General features: G+C 45.0%; 1 pseudogene; it reads left to right on the forward strand.

Annotated features, from left to right (window-relative positions):
* The window catches only part of LOC135519611 (PMS1 protein homolog 1-like), a 56,566-nt pseudogene extending 47,779 nt beyond the window's left edge, over nucleotides 1-8,787 (forward strand).
* Nucleotides 8,788-16,040: the final 7,253 nt, after the last annotated feature.

Consider the following 16,040-nt stretch of genomic DNA (forward strand, 5'->3'; position numbering starts at 1 on the left):
CACACCAGCCAGCTGGTCTGCGCATGCTCTGAGGACGCGGCTAAGAATGCCATCGGCAGCCTTGCGAGGGATAACACGCTTAAATGTCTTTCTCGTTTTGGCCACGGAGAAAGAGAGCCCGCAGTCTTTGTTAGCGAGCAGCGTTGGTGGCACTGTATTATCCTCAAAGCGGGCAAAGAAGGTGTTTAGTTTGTCTGGAAGCAAGACGTTGGCGTCCGTGATGTGGCTGGTTTTCTTTTTGTAGTCCGTGATTGTCGGTAGACCCTGCCACATACGTCTGGTGTCTGAGCCGTTGAATTGTGACTCCACTTTATCTCTATACTGACATGTTGCTTGTTTGATTGCCTCGCGGAGGGAATAACTAAACTGTTAGTATTCTTCCATATTCCCAGTCACCTTTCCATGGTTAAATGCCGTGCTTTGCGCTTTCAGTTTTGCGCGAATGCCGCCTCCTATCCACGGTTTCTGGTTAGGATAGGTTTTAATAGTCACAATTGGTACAACATCTCCTATGCACTTCCTTATAAACTCACCGAATCAGCGTTTAAATCGATATTTATTCTCTGAGGCTACCCGGAACATGTTCCAGTCCGCGTGATCAAAACAATCTTGCTGCTATGTAAGGATTTCTCATTGCCCATCTAAACATAGAGTGGGGAGGTGGTTAAATATAGCACATAATTTATTTTGGATTGGATGACTTTGTTAAAGGAGTTCGGTTACTGTGCTGTACAGTTGCCCCAGTTTCCAAATACAACCTGAGAAGTCGAGGCCTCGCAAATTGGCACAGTGATGTGAGATTATATAACTTGTGATAATGTTCCATCTGGACAGTTCCATCTGGACAGTCCACTAATGAGGAGCTAGTTTGCTGTATGTACACTGAACAAAAATATAAATGAAACATGTAATGTGTTTGTCCCATGTTTGTCCCATGTTTCATGAGCTGAAATCAAAGATCCCTGTAATGTTCCATATGCACAGTGAGCATTGTTAGTGAGCATTTCTCCTTTCTCCATCCACCTGACAGGTGTGGCACATCAAGAAGCTGATTGAACAGTATGATCATTACACATGTGCACAATAGAAGGCCACTCTAAAAATGTGCAGTTTTGTAACACAACACATTGCCAGAGATGTCTCAAGTTGAGGGAACATGCAATTAGCATGCTGACTGCAGGAATGTCCACCAGAGCTGTTGCCAGATGTTACGAATCCCTTTGGCCCGGCAGTCTAGGGGGGATGGTATCGAGACCCGTAACATAACTCATGCAAATTATAATAGTAACAAAGTAAAAGTGTGAACGAAAAACCACAGACAAATAAGTTACCATCAAACACTCAGGGTTTATTTCTAAACACACGGTAAAGGGGGGCAGGAAAAGGGGCTGAGCTGGACCCAAGGAAAGAAACAAATATCCAAAAACACCCCTAAGCTAGACTAGCCTACTTCAATACAGCTAACTAACCAAAAATACAGTGGGTGGTCCTCCCAGTTCTAACTAGTGTTCTTAAACAAAGTTTACCTACGGGTAGTGTATGCCCATGGGCGACTTGTCTTAGTACCCCCTTTTCCCACCATCAAGCACCATAACAAAGCAATACTCACAGGTTTACGGACAAAGTGACATGTAGGTGCAAAAACCAAAAGAGAACTCAATGACGAGAAAGAGATATTGCGAGGGATTGAGACACAGAGAGATTGAAACACAAAGAGATTGAGCTCCTGAGAAAACAAATGACAGGGTTTTTAAACCAAGGGAAAGGGAATGTGATAGGGTAATGAAACAGGAGGAGGTGTGTCTTCTGATTAGGGAATGATGATTGCCTCCTGTGAGGGGAGAAGGAGAGAAAACAAATATACACACACAGGATACACACAGAATACCAGTATCCGTAACACCAGATAATTGAATGTGCATTTTTTTCCCCCTTTAACGTCGTTTTAGAGAATTTGGCAGTACATTCAACCGGCCTCACAACCATAGACCACATGTATGGCATTGTGTGGGCGAGCGGTTTGCTGATGTCCATTTTGTGAACACAGTGCCCCATTATGGCGGTGGGGTTATGGTATAGGCAGGCATAAGCTTTTGACAACGGACACAACTGCGTCGATGGCACTGTGAATGCACAGAGATAATGTGACGAGAGGCCCATTGTCGTGCCATTCATCCGCCGCCATCACCTCATTTTTCAGCATTATAATGCATGTACACAGTTCCTGTAAGCTGAAAATGTCCCAGTTCTTACATGGCCTGCATACTCACCAGACATTGAGCATGTTTGGGATGTTCTGGATCGACCTGTACAACAGCCCTGGTCCAGTTCCCGCCAACATCCATTTTATTTATTTCAATCTTTGAAATTGTTTATTGTTTTGTTTATATTTTTGTTTAGTATAATGCATTATTGGCTGTCTGTGACTGGGCTATGATAATTACTGCACTAACTATTAGTAAGAAACTATAGGCTCAGGAAAACAACACTCCCGAACATGCCAGGAGTTTTGAATGACAGCTGGTTAAATAAATCATGACTGACCTTTTTAACTGACTGGTCAGGTTCAAAAGATGATCATCAGTTAATCCCCACTAATCAGCCTGATATGCCCCCCATGTGCCAAAGGCAGCACATATGGGGCAGATTCTGCAGGAGCAGTTCTGGACACGAGCGCCTCAGTATACCCATGGCTCTAATTGATGTTTCAAACAAGGGTAAGGCTGGGTCCAGAGGCAAGATGATGGCACCTTGGGAAGGCTGCCAGCCCTCCTCCTGCACCCCACAGGCTCATAAGAGAATCTTTGCCCTGCAGCAATGCTGAAGCCATCTGTGGAGTCACAGCAGAAGCCATGAAAACTAACATGTGTGCTGAGGTTTGACCTTTCTCTGTGGCAACAATAATATTATCATAGGATGAGCTATTGGATGGCTTTTTCCAAGTCACTGAGATCTCTTCTTCTAGCCATGGTAGCCAAAATAACGGGCAACTGGGTATTTTTATACACGACCCTAAGCATGATAGAAAGTTAATTGCTTAATGAACTCAGGAACTGCACCTGTGTGGAAGCACCTGTTTTCAATATACTTTGTATCCCTAATTTTCCTTTATTTTGGCAGTTACCTGTCGTTGTGCGTAGTATCAAATCAAATGTTATTTGTCACATGCGCCGAGTACAACAGGTGTAGTAGACCTTGCTTACTTACAAGCCCTTCACCAACAATGCAGTTAAGAAAATAGCAACATAAAAAAGTAAGAGATAAGAATAACAAATAACTAAAGAGCAGCAGTAAATAACAATAGCGGGGCTATATACATGGGGGTACCGGTGTCGAGGTTATTGAGGTAATATGTACAGTAGAAGTCGGAAGTTTACATACAACTTAACCAAATACATTTAAACTCAGTTTTTCACAATTCCTGACATTTAATCCTAGTAAAAATTCACTGTCTTTGGTCAGTTAGGATCACCACTTTATTTTAAGAATGTGAAATTACAGAATAATAGTAGAGATAATGATTTATTTCAGGTTTTCATCATATTCCCAGTGGGTCAGAAGTTTACATACTCTCAATTAGTATTTGGTAGCATTGCCTTTAAATTGTTTAACTTGGGTCAAACGTTTCGGGTAGCCTTCCACAAGATTCTCACAATACGTTGGGTGAATTTTGGCCCATTCCTCCTGACAGCTGGTGTAACTGAGTCAGGTTTGTAGGCCACCTTGCTCGCACACGCCTTTTCAGTTCTGCCCACATGTTTTCTATGGGATTGTGGTCAGGGCTTTGTGATGGACACTTTGTTGTCCTTAAGCCATTTTGCCACAACTTTGGAAGTATGTTTGGGGTCATTGTCCATTTAGAAGACTAATTTGCAACCAAGCTTTAACTTCCTGACTGATGTCTTGAGATGTTGCTTCAATACATCTACATACTTTTACTCCCTCATGATGCCATCTATTTTGTGAAGTGCACCAGTCCCTCCTGCAGCAAAGCACCCCCACAACATGATGCTGCCACCCCCATGCTTCACGGTTGTAAGCCTCCACCTTTTTCCTCCAAACATAACGATGGTCATTATGGCTAAACAGTAGTGATCGACCGATTAATCAGAATGGCCGATTAATTAGGCCTGATTTCAGGTTTTCATAACAATCGGAAATCGGTATTTTTGGGCGCTGATTTGCCATTTGAAATTATCTTTTTTCACAAAATCTCTGTTTCCTTCTCCAGCGAATGACAGGGTTCTGGGCCTGGTTGGGTGTCTGTATTATTTCTCTCCTGTCCGACTCATGGATGCAAAAGGTGTGGTGTTGGTTCTTTCTTATAAAATCAGTTTTACCAAGCAGGTCATACTGTTAATATAAAAGCCTAGTTCCTACTTTAAACACATTTTATGTTGAAATGTAGTGGTAAAAGTGCTTAGCTATTCTGTGTCCACAGAAGGTAGCAACACTAGAAGTGGCAAGGCTTTTCTAAACTTAACTTTGCGGTCACAATCACAGTGTGCAAATCTCTGAGCCATCTTGTGCATCCAGGGACAATAGACAACTATCTGTCATTAATAAAGATCCCAACAGCTGTCACTAATTGAGGGAAGGGGATTGTGGGAGCAGCAGGCACCCAGTGGGCCGCTGCATGTCCTAGTGGAGGAGCTTGCCAAATAAGACCCATTCCAATAGTGCCACAATGAGGCTCAGGGGTGGCAAGCTTCTGGAGCTTCGGATGTGTCAGGAGTCAGACTGTGTGTCAGATGTTGCTCTCTGTTACTCAGAGAAGCAAAATTATTTCAAAGAACAGCATTGGTGGAAGAATCTAATTATGTTCAGTGTACTCAAATGACTTCCTAACATTTAACATAGGTAGGCGCATGTGACCATTAAAGATGACATTTTAAGAAATTCATTGACAATATCAGAGACCACCTGTGGAAAACAGGCCCATATTTAATGATTTAGTTTGGCTATGGGATACATTTTTATTTTGCTTATTAAAACAAGTGTGTAATTTCCAGACCCAGACAGATCCAGAGCCACATCAACTCAAGAGGTTATTTGTCTCCACCAGTATTAAATAACCCAAGCAGATTACCAATGCCCTGTGTTTTTATTCATCTATTGCTTGCTACAGTAGTATGATAAGATGCATGGCAAATCTCCCCAAAGGAGAACCAGTGGCTCAGACTAAACCCTGAAGCTTGTCCAAATGTTCTCCAATGGGGATACAATGCAGGCTAATAAATTAAGAGGTTGTATCCATTACTGAACAAAGCTGACTTATCAGGGCCTCATTCATTTAACATATATTTTTTTGGGGGGGAAACTAAGTCCAATCAGAGGGGTGTGTATCATCCTAGAAAGTAGGGTCAGCAGTGCCCCCCGGCAGATGTAATAAAGTGGAGAACGAGCCAAAGTTAACTCCTCCATATGCCCTCCTCAGCAACTTTGACTTGTGTCCAACTCGCTGAATTTGACCCTCACCCTTAGACTCCGTATGTGGGGCCTGTGGAACTTGGCAGCTTCGCCTACATATACATTTACTTTGGCCCTCACATTTTCTTCATTAACTCCATTAGACCTAAAATGTACGTGTTAGGACAACGGTAATCTTTTCCCAAGCACAATAAATGAAACATATTGAATGTAACTACTGCAGAACCTGACAGCTCAGCTCTTGAGAGGTTCTGTTCAAAAACCCTCTTGGCTGCTGGAGGGAAGGAGCTAAATGTTTCTATACCTTTTATTTAACTAGGCAAGGCAGTTAAGAACAAATTCTTATTTTCAATGACGGCCTAGGAACAGTGGGTTAACTGCCTTGTTCAGGGGCAGAACGACAGATTTTTACCTTGTTAGCTAGGGGATTTGATCTTGCAACCTCTAACCTTGATCTTGCAACCTCTAACATCTTGCAACCGTCAAACGATCTAACCACTAGGCTACCTGCCGCCCCATGTGATGGTAACATGATGGTCTCCCTGTGAGGAGTCTGTCAGTCTTATGGCTCTCACTTCACCATTGCAGATATCAATTGTGTGTACATAATTTATAGATCTGAGGTAGACAACTGCTTCATTTTGAATCCTAAATAGATGTTATACATATACACTGCTCAAAAAAATAAAGGGAACACTTAAACAACACAATATAACTCCAAGTCAATCACACTTCTGTGAAATCAAACTGTCCACTCACATACTGTTGTGCAAATGGAATAGACAAACAGGTGGAAATTATAGGCAATTAGCAAGACACCCCCAAGAAAGGAGTGGTTCTGCAGGTGGTGACCACAGACCACTTCTCAGTTCCTATGCTTCCTGGCTGATGTTTTGGTCACTTTTGAATGCTGGCGGTGCTTTCACTCTAGTGGTAGCATGAGACGGAGTCTACAACCCACACTAGTGGCTCAGGTAGTGCAGCTCATCCAGGATGGCACATCAATGCAAGCTGTGGCAAGAAGGTTTGCTGTGTCTGTCAGCGTAGTGTCCAGAGCATGGAGGCGCTACCAGGAGGCAGGCCAGTACATCAGGAGACGTGGGGGAGGCCGTAGGAGGGCAACAACCCAGCAGCAGGACCGCTACCTCCGCCTTTGTGCAAGGAGGAGCAGGAGGAGCACTGCCAGAGCCCTGCAAAATGACCTCCAGCAGGCCACAAATGTGCATGTGTCTGCTCAAACGGTCAGAAACAGACTCCATGAGGGTGGTATGAGGGCCCGACGTCCACAGGTTGGGGTTGTGCTTACAGCCTAATACCGTGCAGGACGTTTGGCATTTGCCAGAGAACACCAAGATTGGCAAATTCGCCACGGGCGCCCTGTGCTCTTCACAGATGAAAGCAGGTTCACACTGAGCACCTGTGACAGACGTGACAGAGTCTGGAGACGACGTGGAGAACGTTCTGCTGCCTGCAACATCCTTCAGCATGACCGGTTTGGCGGTGGGTCACTCATGGTGTGGGGTGGCATTTCTTTGGGGGGGTCGCACAGCCATCCATGTGCTCGCCAGAGGTAGCCTGACTTCCATCAGGTACCGAGATGAGATCCTCAGACACCTTGTGAGACTATATGCTGGTGCAGTTGGCCCTGGTTTCCTCCTAATGTAAGACAATGCTAGACCTCATGTGCCTGGAGTGTGTCAGCAGTTCCTGCAAGAGGAAGGCATTGATGCTATGGACTGACCCTCCCGTTCCCCAGACCTGAACCCAATTGAGCACATCTGGGACATCATGTCTCGCTCCATCCACCAACGCCACGTTGCACCGCAGACTGTCCAGGAGTTGACGGATGCTTTAGTCCAGGTCTGGGAGGAGAGCCCTCGGGAGACCATCCCCCACCTCATCAGTACCATGCCCAGGCGTTGTAGGGAGGTCATATAGGCACGTGGAGGCCACACACACTACTGAGCCTCATTTTGACTTGTTTTAAGGACATTACATCAAAGTTGGATCAGCCTGTAGTGTGGTTTTCCACTTTAATTTTGAGTGCGACTCCAAATCCAGACCTCCATGGGTTGATAAATTTGATTTCCATTGATAATTTTTGTGTCATTTTGTTGTCAGCACATTCAACTATGTAAAGAAAAAAGTATTTAATAAGAATATTTCATTCATTCAGATCTATGTGTTATATTAGTGTTCCCTTTATTTTTTTGAGCAGTGTATATACACACATATTTTGTGTTCCTGGCCTACACACAAGTTGGTTGTTGATCATTAATACCATTTTTAGGTCTTGCTATAGATTTAACCCCTTTATGGTGGGGCACACACAGCTGTTCCATATGTGTCCAAACCAAATCCCACCAGAAAGCTCCAGCAGGGAAACTCCTTCCCCTTCCCAACCCTCAATGTCCCTGGTCGCATCTATCCATTGACTTTGTTACTGATCTCCCCTCCTCTGACGGTTTCACCACCATTTTGGTGGTTGTGGATAGATTTAAAAAAATCCTGTTGTTTAATCCATATTTATGGTCTCCCCACTGCTCTCCAGGTCGCTGTTCCAGCAGGTCTTCCTGCATTATGGCCTTGCGGAGGACATCGCCTCTGACCATGGCTCCCAATCCACATCACGTGTATGGAGAGCCTTTATGGAAAAGCTTGGGGTCACGGTCAGACTCACTTCCAGGTATAGGCCTCAGTCCAACGGGCAGGTAGAGAGGATGAACCAGGAGCTGGGGAGGTTCCTGAGGAGTCACTATCAGGACCGGCAGGGAGAGTGGGTTCGATTCCTGCCATGGGCGGAGTACGCCCAGAACTCGCTACGTCACTCCTCCACTGGGCTGATTCCCTTCCAGTGTGTTCTGGGTTTTCAGCCGGCCCTGGCTCCGTGGACCGCTGGCCAGACCGAAGTGCCTGCGATTCATGAGTGGTTCAGGCACACAGAAGAAGTGTGGAGCGACGCTCACGTGAGACTCCAGCGCGCCGTCCGTCGTCAGAAGGAGCAGGCAGACCGCCACCGCAGTGAGACCCCATTGTACCACCCAGGGTATTGTGTGTGGCTTTCTACCAGGTAACTCCCACACCACCTGCCCTTCTAAGCCCGCGGGCCTTTCAAGGTTCTCTGGAGTGTCAATGAGGTGACATAGGTTACAGCTTCCCAGTGACTACCGTATCTCACCTTCTTTTCATGTCTCCCTTCTCAGGCAGGTGGTTCTTGGCCCCCTAGCTGATTCTGTCCCCCACGACACCCCTCCATCCCCCTGGACATCGAGGGGGGTCCAGCCTTTGCCGTCAGATCTCTACTGGACTCCCGACGTCGTGGGGGTCGGCTCCAGTATCTGGTGGACTGGGAGGTGAATGGCCCAGAGGTGCGGTGTTGGGTTCCGGTGGAGGCCATTCTCGATCCCAACGTCATCCGTGATTTCCACCTTTGCCATCCAGCTCGGCCCGCTCCGCTGGTTGGCGTCGTCCTGCGGCTAGTGCCGCATGTTGGGGGTGTATTGTCACGTCTACTTCCGCTCCTCCCCTCCGGCATTCGACGTCATCGGTATACTATCCACCGGTCCTGGGATCCGTCATTACGCACACCTGCCATCAATCATTACACGCACCTGCACATCATCATCAAGCACACCTGGACTCCATTACCTCATTATTACCTCCCATATATCTGGCACTCCCTTAGGCTCTTTCCCAGTCACTATTGTTTGTGTTTCATGTCTATACTCTACTCGTGTTTGTTATATTGTTTGATGTACCGTTTATTATTAAACTCTCCACCTGCACTTGCTTTCTGACACCCAGCGTATACATTACAACAGGCTTCCTTCTTTTCACTCGATTAGGTTAGTGTTGTGGAATAACTACAATGTTGTTGATGAATCCTACATTTTATCTTATCACAGCCATTCAACTCTGTAACTGTTTTGAAGTCACCATTGGCCTCATGATGAAATTAGTAGTTTCCTTCCTCTCCAGCAACTGAGTTAGGAAGGATGCCTGTATCTTCGTAGTGACTGGGTGTATCGATACACCATACAAAGTGTAATTAATAACTGCACCATTTTTTTTATTTTTTTTTATTTAACTAAGCAAGTCAGTTAAAAACATTCTTATTTACAATGACGGCCTACCAAAAGGCCTCCTGCGGGGACGGGGGCTGGGATTAAAAATAAAAATAAATTAAATACAAAATTAGGACAAAACACACATCACTACAGGAGAAACAACACAATACCACATAGAGTGACCTACAACAACAAAATAGCATGGCAGCAACACATGACGACACAGCATGGTAGCAACACAACACGTTAGCAACACAACATGGAAGCAGCACAAAACCAGGTTACAAACATTCTTGGGTACAGACAACAGCACAAAGGGCAAGAAGGTTGAGACAACAATACATCACGCAAAGCAGCCACAACTGTCAGTAAGAGTGTCCATGATTGAGTCTTTGATTGAAGAGATTGAGATAAAACTGTCCAATTTGAGTGTTTGTTGCAGCTCGTTCCAGTCGCTAGCTGCAGCGAACTGAAAAGACGAGTGACCCAGGGATGTGTGTACTTTGGGGACCTTTAACAGAATGTGACTGGTAGAATGATTGTTGTATGTGTAGGATGAGGACTGTAGTAGATATCTCAGATAGGGAGAGTGATGCCTAAGAGGGTTTTATAAATAATCATCAACCAGTGGGTCTTGGAACAGGTATACGGAGATGACCAGTTTACAGAGGAGTATAGAGTGCAGTGATGTGTCCTATAAGGAGCATTGGTGGCAAATCTGATGGCCAAATGGTAAAGAACATCTAGCCACTCGAGAGCACCCTTACCTGCCAATCTATAAATGACACTGCTCAAAAAAATAAAGGGAACACTAAAATAACACATCCTAGATCTGAAAGAATGAAATATTCTTATTAAATACTTTTTTCTTTAAATGGTTTAATGTGCTGACAACAAAATCACACAAAAATTATCAATGAAAATCAAATTTATCAACCCATGGAGGTCTGGATTTGGAGTCACACTCAAAATTAAAGTGGAAAACCACACTACAGGCTGATCCAACTTTGATGCAATGTCCTTAAAACAAGTCAAAATGAGGCTCAGCAGTGTGTGTGGCCTCCATGTGCCTATATGACCTCCCTACAACGCCTGGGCATGCTCCTGATGAGGTGGCGGATGGTCTCCTGAGGGATCTCCTCCCAGACCTGGACTAAAGCATCCGCCAACTCCTGGACAGTCTGTGGTGCAACGTGGCGTTGGTGGATGGAGCGAGACATGATGTCCCAGATGTGCTCAATTGGATTCAGGTCTGGGGAACGGGCGGGCCAGTCCATAGCATCAATGCCTTCCTCTTGCAGGAACTGCTGACACACTCCGGCCACATGAGTTCTAGCATTGTCTTGCATTAGGAGGAACCCAGGGCCAACCGCACCAGCCTATGGTCTCACAAGGGCTTTGAGGATCTCATCTCGGAACCTACTGGCAGTCAGGCTACCTCTGGCGAGCACATGGAGGGCTGTGCGGCCCCCCAAAGAAATGCCACCCCACACCATGACTGACCCACCGCCAAACCGGTCATGCCGGAGGATGTTGCAGGCAGCAGAACGTTCTCCACGGCGTCTCCAGACTCTGTCACATCTGTCACATGTGCTCAGTGTGAACCTGCTTTCATCTGTGAAGAGCACTGGGCGCCAGTGGTGAATTTGCCAATCTTGGTGTTCTCTGGCAAATGCCAAACGTCCTGCACGGTGCTGGGCTGTAAGCACAACCCCCACCTGTGAACGTCGGGCACTCATACCACCCTCATGGAGTCTGTTTCTGACCGTTTGAGCAGACACATGCACATTTGTGGCCTGCTGGAGGTCTTTTTGCAGGGCTCTGGCAGCGCTCCTCCTGCTCCTCCTTGCACAAAGGCGGAGGTAGCGGTCCTGCTGCTGGGTTGTTGCCCTCCTACGGCCTCCTCCACGTCTCCTTATGTACTGGCCTGCCTCCTGGTAGCGCCTCCATGCTCTGGACACTACGCTGACAGACACAGCAAACCTTCTTGCCACAGCTCGCATTGATGTGCCATCCTGGATGAGCTGCACTACCTGAGCCACTTGTGTGGGTTGTAGACTCCGTCTCATGCTACCACTAGAGTGAAAGCACCGCCAGCATTCAAAAGTGACCAAAACATCAGCCAGGAAGCATAGGAACTGAGAAGTGGTCTGTGGTCACCACCTGCAGAACCACTCCTTTCTTGGGGGTGTCTTGGTAATTGCCTATAATTTCCACCTGTTGTCGATTCCATTTCACAACAGCATGTGAAATGTATTGTCAATCAGTGTTGCTTCCTGAGTGGACAGTTTGATTTCACAGAAGTGTTATTGACTTGGAGTTACATTGTGTTGTTTAAGTGTTCCCTTTATTTTTTTGAGCAGTGTACATCGCCGTAATCTAGCATGGGTAGGATGGTCATCTGAATCAGGGTTAGTTTGGCAGCTGGGGTGAAAGAGGAGTGATTAAGATAGATGAAATCAAGTCTAGATTTAACTTTAGCCTGCAGCTTGGATTGGAAAACCTCCCTGGTCTTTGTGGTTGAATCTGTGTTTGAAATTCACTGCACGACTGAGGGACCTTACAGATAATTGTATGTGTGTTGTAGAGAGATGAGGTAGTCTTTGCAAAATCCCGTTAAACACTATTATTGCACACAGAGGGAGTCCAAGCTCATTTTTACTCCTGAACTTATTTATTCTTGCAATAACAAAGGGGTTGAATACATATTGACTCAAGACATTTAAATAATTTGTAAAACATCATTTCACTGACATTTATAGGGTACTGTGTGTAAGCCAGTGACACAAAATCTAAATGTAATCCATTTTAAATTCAAGCTGTAAAAATGTTGAAAAAGTCAAGGGGTGTGAATACTTTCTGAAGGTGCTGAATATGACATTCCTCTTCATCCATAGGAATGACTGTGGGAGACATTCAGTTTCCGTGAGCCAGACCTTTCCCTGTCACCATAGAGGAACATCTTTCCGGCATCATTGTCAGTCCACAGCCCCCTGGGAACAAATGCTTACTTGCCTTGGACTTTGGCTGTCTTAAAGACACATTTATGTTAGTCACTGTCCTCTTCATAAACCAAGATAGATATTTAGACATTTCGGGAACACGATTGTTTCAGAGGATGGAACTCTGTGATATCAGAGAAGTGACAAAACATTTGCAATTGACATTTTTCTGGAATGGATACCAAAAATATCCCATCTGCCAACTTCCAGTAGCTTTACAATGCCATTAATCATGTGATGGCTTTCCAGAGGTCAGTATATTTTGGTATGGGAGCGCTGATTCCTCCGCTAAGTGAAAAAGCAAGCAGCAGTATGGACGGGAAGGATAAATCATTGCGGCCTGATGACAGGCAGCTTCACATTTGGCTCCCCTTGTTCCAGACGGGCTCCTTTTATTGCATTTCATTGTTTTCTTTGGACCCCGAGAGACTTTAACAGACAGCCTTTCAGCTGGCCCCTGATTCTCATCCTCTCCTGGTTATTTTAGTGATTACTACGTATCTGCAGGTATCTGGATTCCAAGCAGTGTGAGGATTGAGAGGCTTTCCAGGATTAAGAAGTCTTCTCTGTGGTGGATTGGCTCATCTCTTGCTGCAATTTTATGCCAGTGTCTAACCTATCTACGTTGATTCAATTCATTACTCACACTTGCGTAATGTGTAACCTTCTTGAGACTTGAATAATGGCTGGTTTGTAGGAGATCCAGGTTTAAACCCCACTCTGTCACATTGGTGCTGTGACCTGGATGGGTCTCTGCGTGAAATGAAGTGTAGGTGGTTGAGTGGTTCACTTGTGTGATGAGTAACCTTCCTGAGACCTGAGGACTTGCATTAGCTCCACGAGTCGCATTAGCACAGGTCTTCGCCCCTTTGAATCCATGTCTGATCAAGGAAGTGCAAAGTTGACACTTTGGCTGGAGCTGACGACACCTGAACTGGAGCTGACGACCCCTGTTTTGAACCATCTCATGTGCCACTTAGGAATTAGACAATGGACAGTCAAGGTTTCCCATACATGGTCAATAGATAAATAGATGGGGCATGAGCACACAGAGGATCAAATCCACACCAGTTACCAAAGAGCCAGAACAAAGTGCTTGTCCCTCAAGTATGGCTGCCCAAAAGTCTCCTTCACGCCTGAAATAGTAGTGATTAGCCATTGACGACAACTCAGACATTAGACATTCCCCAATCAGTTAGAGAACACATGCGAAGACACGCAACACGGAAGGGTTTTGTCAAGTGCGACAGCTTCATCCTCCCTATCAACCTATGTACCTTCCAAGGGTGTCCTTCCGCCCCACAGAGGTGCCTGCCAGAGTGTTCCGCAGATGTTTATTCCAGCAGATTCTGTAGGTCTTGCACATCTGCCGAAGTTCTCCAGATGTTGGATTGTTCGTGGCCCTCTGCCCACCTGGGACTGGTAGGAGGTGGACCAGACGAAGGGGAATCCTGAGCTGTCTCCCTAGCCACCGCTGGGGTTCCCCCCACCTCCCTTCCTTCCACTTTTCTCACTGTCACTTCCTCACCTGTCAAGCATGGAATGTTGTTGACAGCATCACTTCTCTGGAAAAACTAGCAGCGACAGATGTAGGAATGATTAGTCAAAACTTTTCACCACTGCAGTTCACCCCTTATTTGACACCACTAATAATCACTCAAATGTAAGCTAGACAATCAGGGAGCATTAAAAAAAATCATAAAACGATGGATAGAGAAAAATAAACATTCTGACAGCAGGGAAATAAAAAATTTAAAATTAGTATGGCCCTACGGACCTCGTTGAAGACCGAATCCTCGTTGAAGACCAAATGCAGCCCACAGGGCAAAATGAGTTTGACACCCCTGATTAAGCAGCAGACCAGGAAAACAATCCAACACGTGCAGTATTATTGCTACCGCGACAGAGCAGTCGTGTAAAGTACTTAAGTAAAAATACTTTTAAAGTACTACTTAAGTTGTTTCTTGGGGTATCTGTACTTTACTTTTTTTATATTTTTGACAACTTTTACTTCACTACATTCCTAAAGAAAGTAATGTACTTTTGACTTTTTCCTGAAAACCAAAAGTGTTACATTTCAGTGTTTTTTAAATTTAAATGTAATTTAACTAGGCAAGTCAGTTAAGAGCAAATTAATATTTACAATGACGGCCTTCCTCGGCCAAACCGCCGCCCTATGGGACTCTCAATCAGGGATGGTTCTGATACAGCCTGGAATTAAACAAGGGTCTGTAGTGATGCCTCTAGCACTGAGATGCAATGCCTTAGACCGCTGCGCCACTCGGGAGCCCCAAATGCTTAGCAGGCTAGAAAAATGGTCCAATTCACACACATCAAGAGAACATCCCTGGTCATTCATATTGCCTGTGATCTGGCAACTCAAAAAACACAAATGCTTCGTTTGTAAATTATGTGGGGGGGGGCATCAGGATGTCCAGGATCCAGTTACAGGGGGTGGTGCTCAGTCCCAGGGTTCTTAGCTTAGTGAATGAACAGCATTCTCACATAGGTGTTCCTTTTGTCCAGGTGGGAAAGGGCAGTGTGGAGTGCAATAGAGTTTGCGTCATCTGTGGATCTGTTGGGGCGGTATGCGAATTGGAGTGGGTCCGGGGTTTCTGGGATGGCGGTTTGATGTGAGCCATGACCAGCCTTTCAAAGCTACAGTTGTGAATGCTACGGGACGTTAGTCATTTAGGCAGGTACCCTTGGATACAGAGACTATGGTGGTCTGCTTGAAACATGTAGATATTACAGACTCGGTCAGGGAGAAAATGTCAGTGAAGACACTTGCCAGCTGGTCAGCGCATGCTCAGAGTGGGCATCCTGGTAATCCGTCTAGCCCTGTGGCCTTGTGAATGTTAACCTGTTTTAAGGTCTTACATCGGCTACGGAGAGCATGCATGGTTCAGTGTTGCTTGCCTCGAAGCTGTGGTGTAAAGTACTTAAGTAGTACTTTAAAGTATTTTTACTTAAGTCATTTTTGGGGTATCTGTACTTTAGTTTACTATTTACATTTTAGATAATGTTTACTTTTACTCCACTACATTCCTCACAAAAATACTGTACTTTTTACTCTATACATTTCCCCTGACACCCAAAAGTACTTGCTTGGCAGGGCTGAAAAATGGTCCAATTCACACACTTATCAAAAGTGTTGGAGTGTGCCCTTTTTTGCTTTTAAAAAAGCAAGAAAATTGTGCCATCTGGTTTGCTTAATATAAGGAATTTTAAATGATTTTTACTTTTACTTTTGTTACTTAAGTATATTTTAGTAAATACATTTACTTTCAATACTTCAATATATTTAAAACCAAATCCTTATAAACTTTTACTCAAATGGGATTTTACTGGATGACTCACTTTTACTTGAGTCATTTTCTATTAAGAACCTTTGTTTTTACTCAAGTATGACAATTGGATACTTTTTCCACTGCTGCCTCGAAGCGAGTATAGAAGGCATTTAGCTTGTCTGGGAGGCTTGTGTCACTGGGCAGCTCACATCTGGGTTTCCCTTTGTATATGCGTAATAGTTTGCAAGCCC

Source organism: Oncorhynchus masou, chromosome 29, assembly GCF_036934945.1.
Source record: "Oncorhynchus masou masou isolate Uvic2021 chromosome 29, UVic_Omas_1.1, whole genome shotgun sequence".
Taxonomy (NCBI): domain Eukaryota; kingdom Metazoa; phylum Chordata; class Actinopteri; order Salmoniformes; family Salmonidae; genus Oncorhynchus; species Oncorhynchus masou.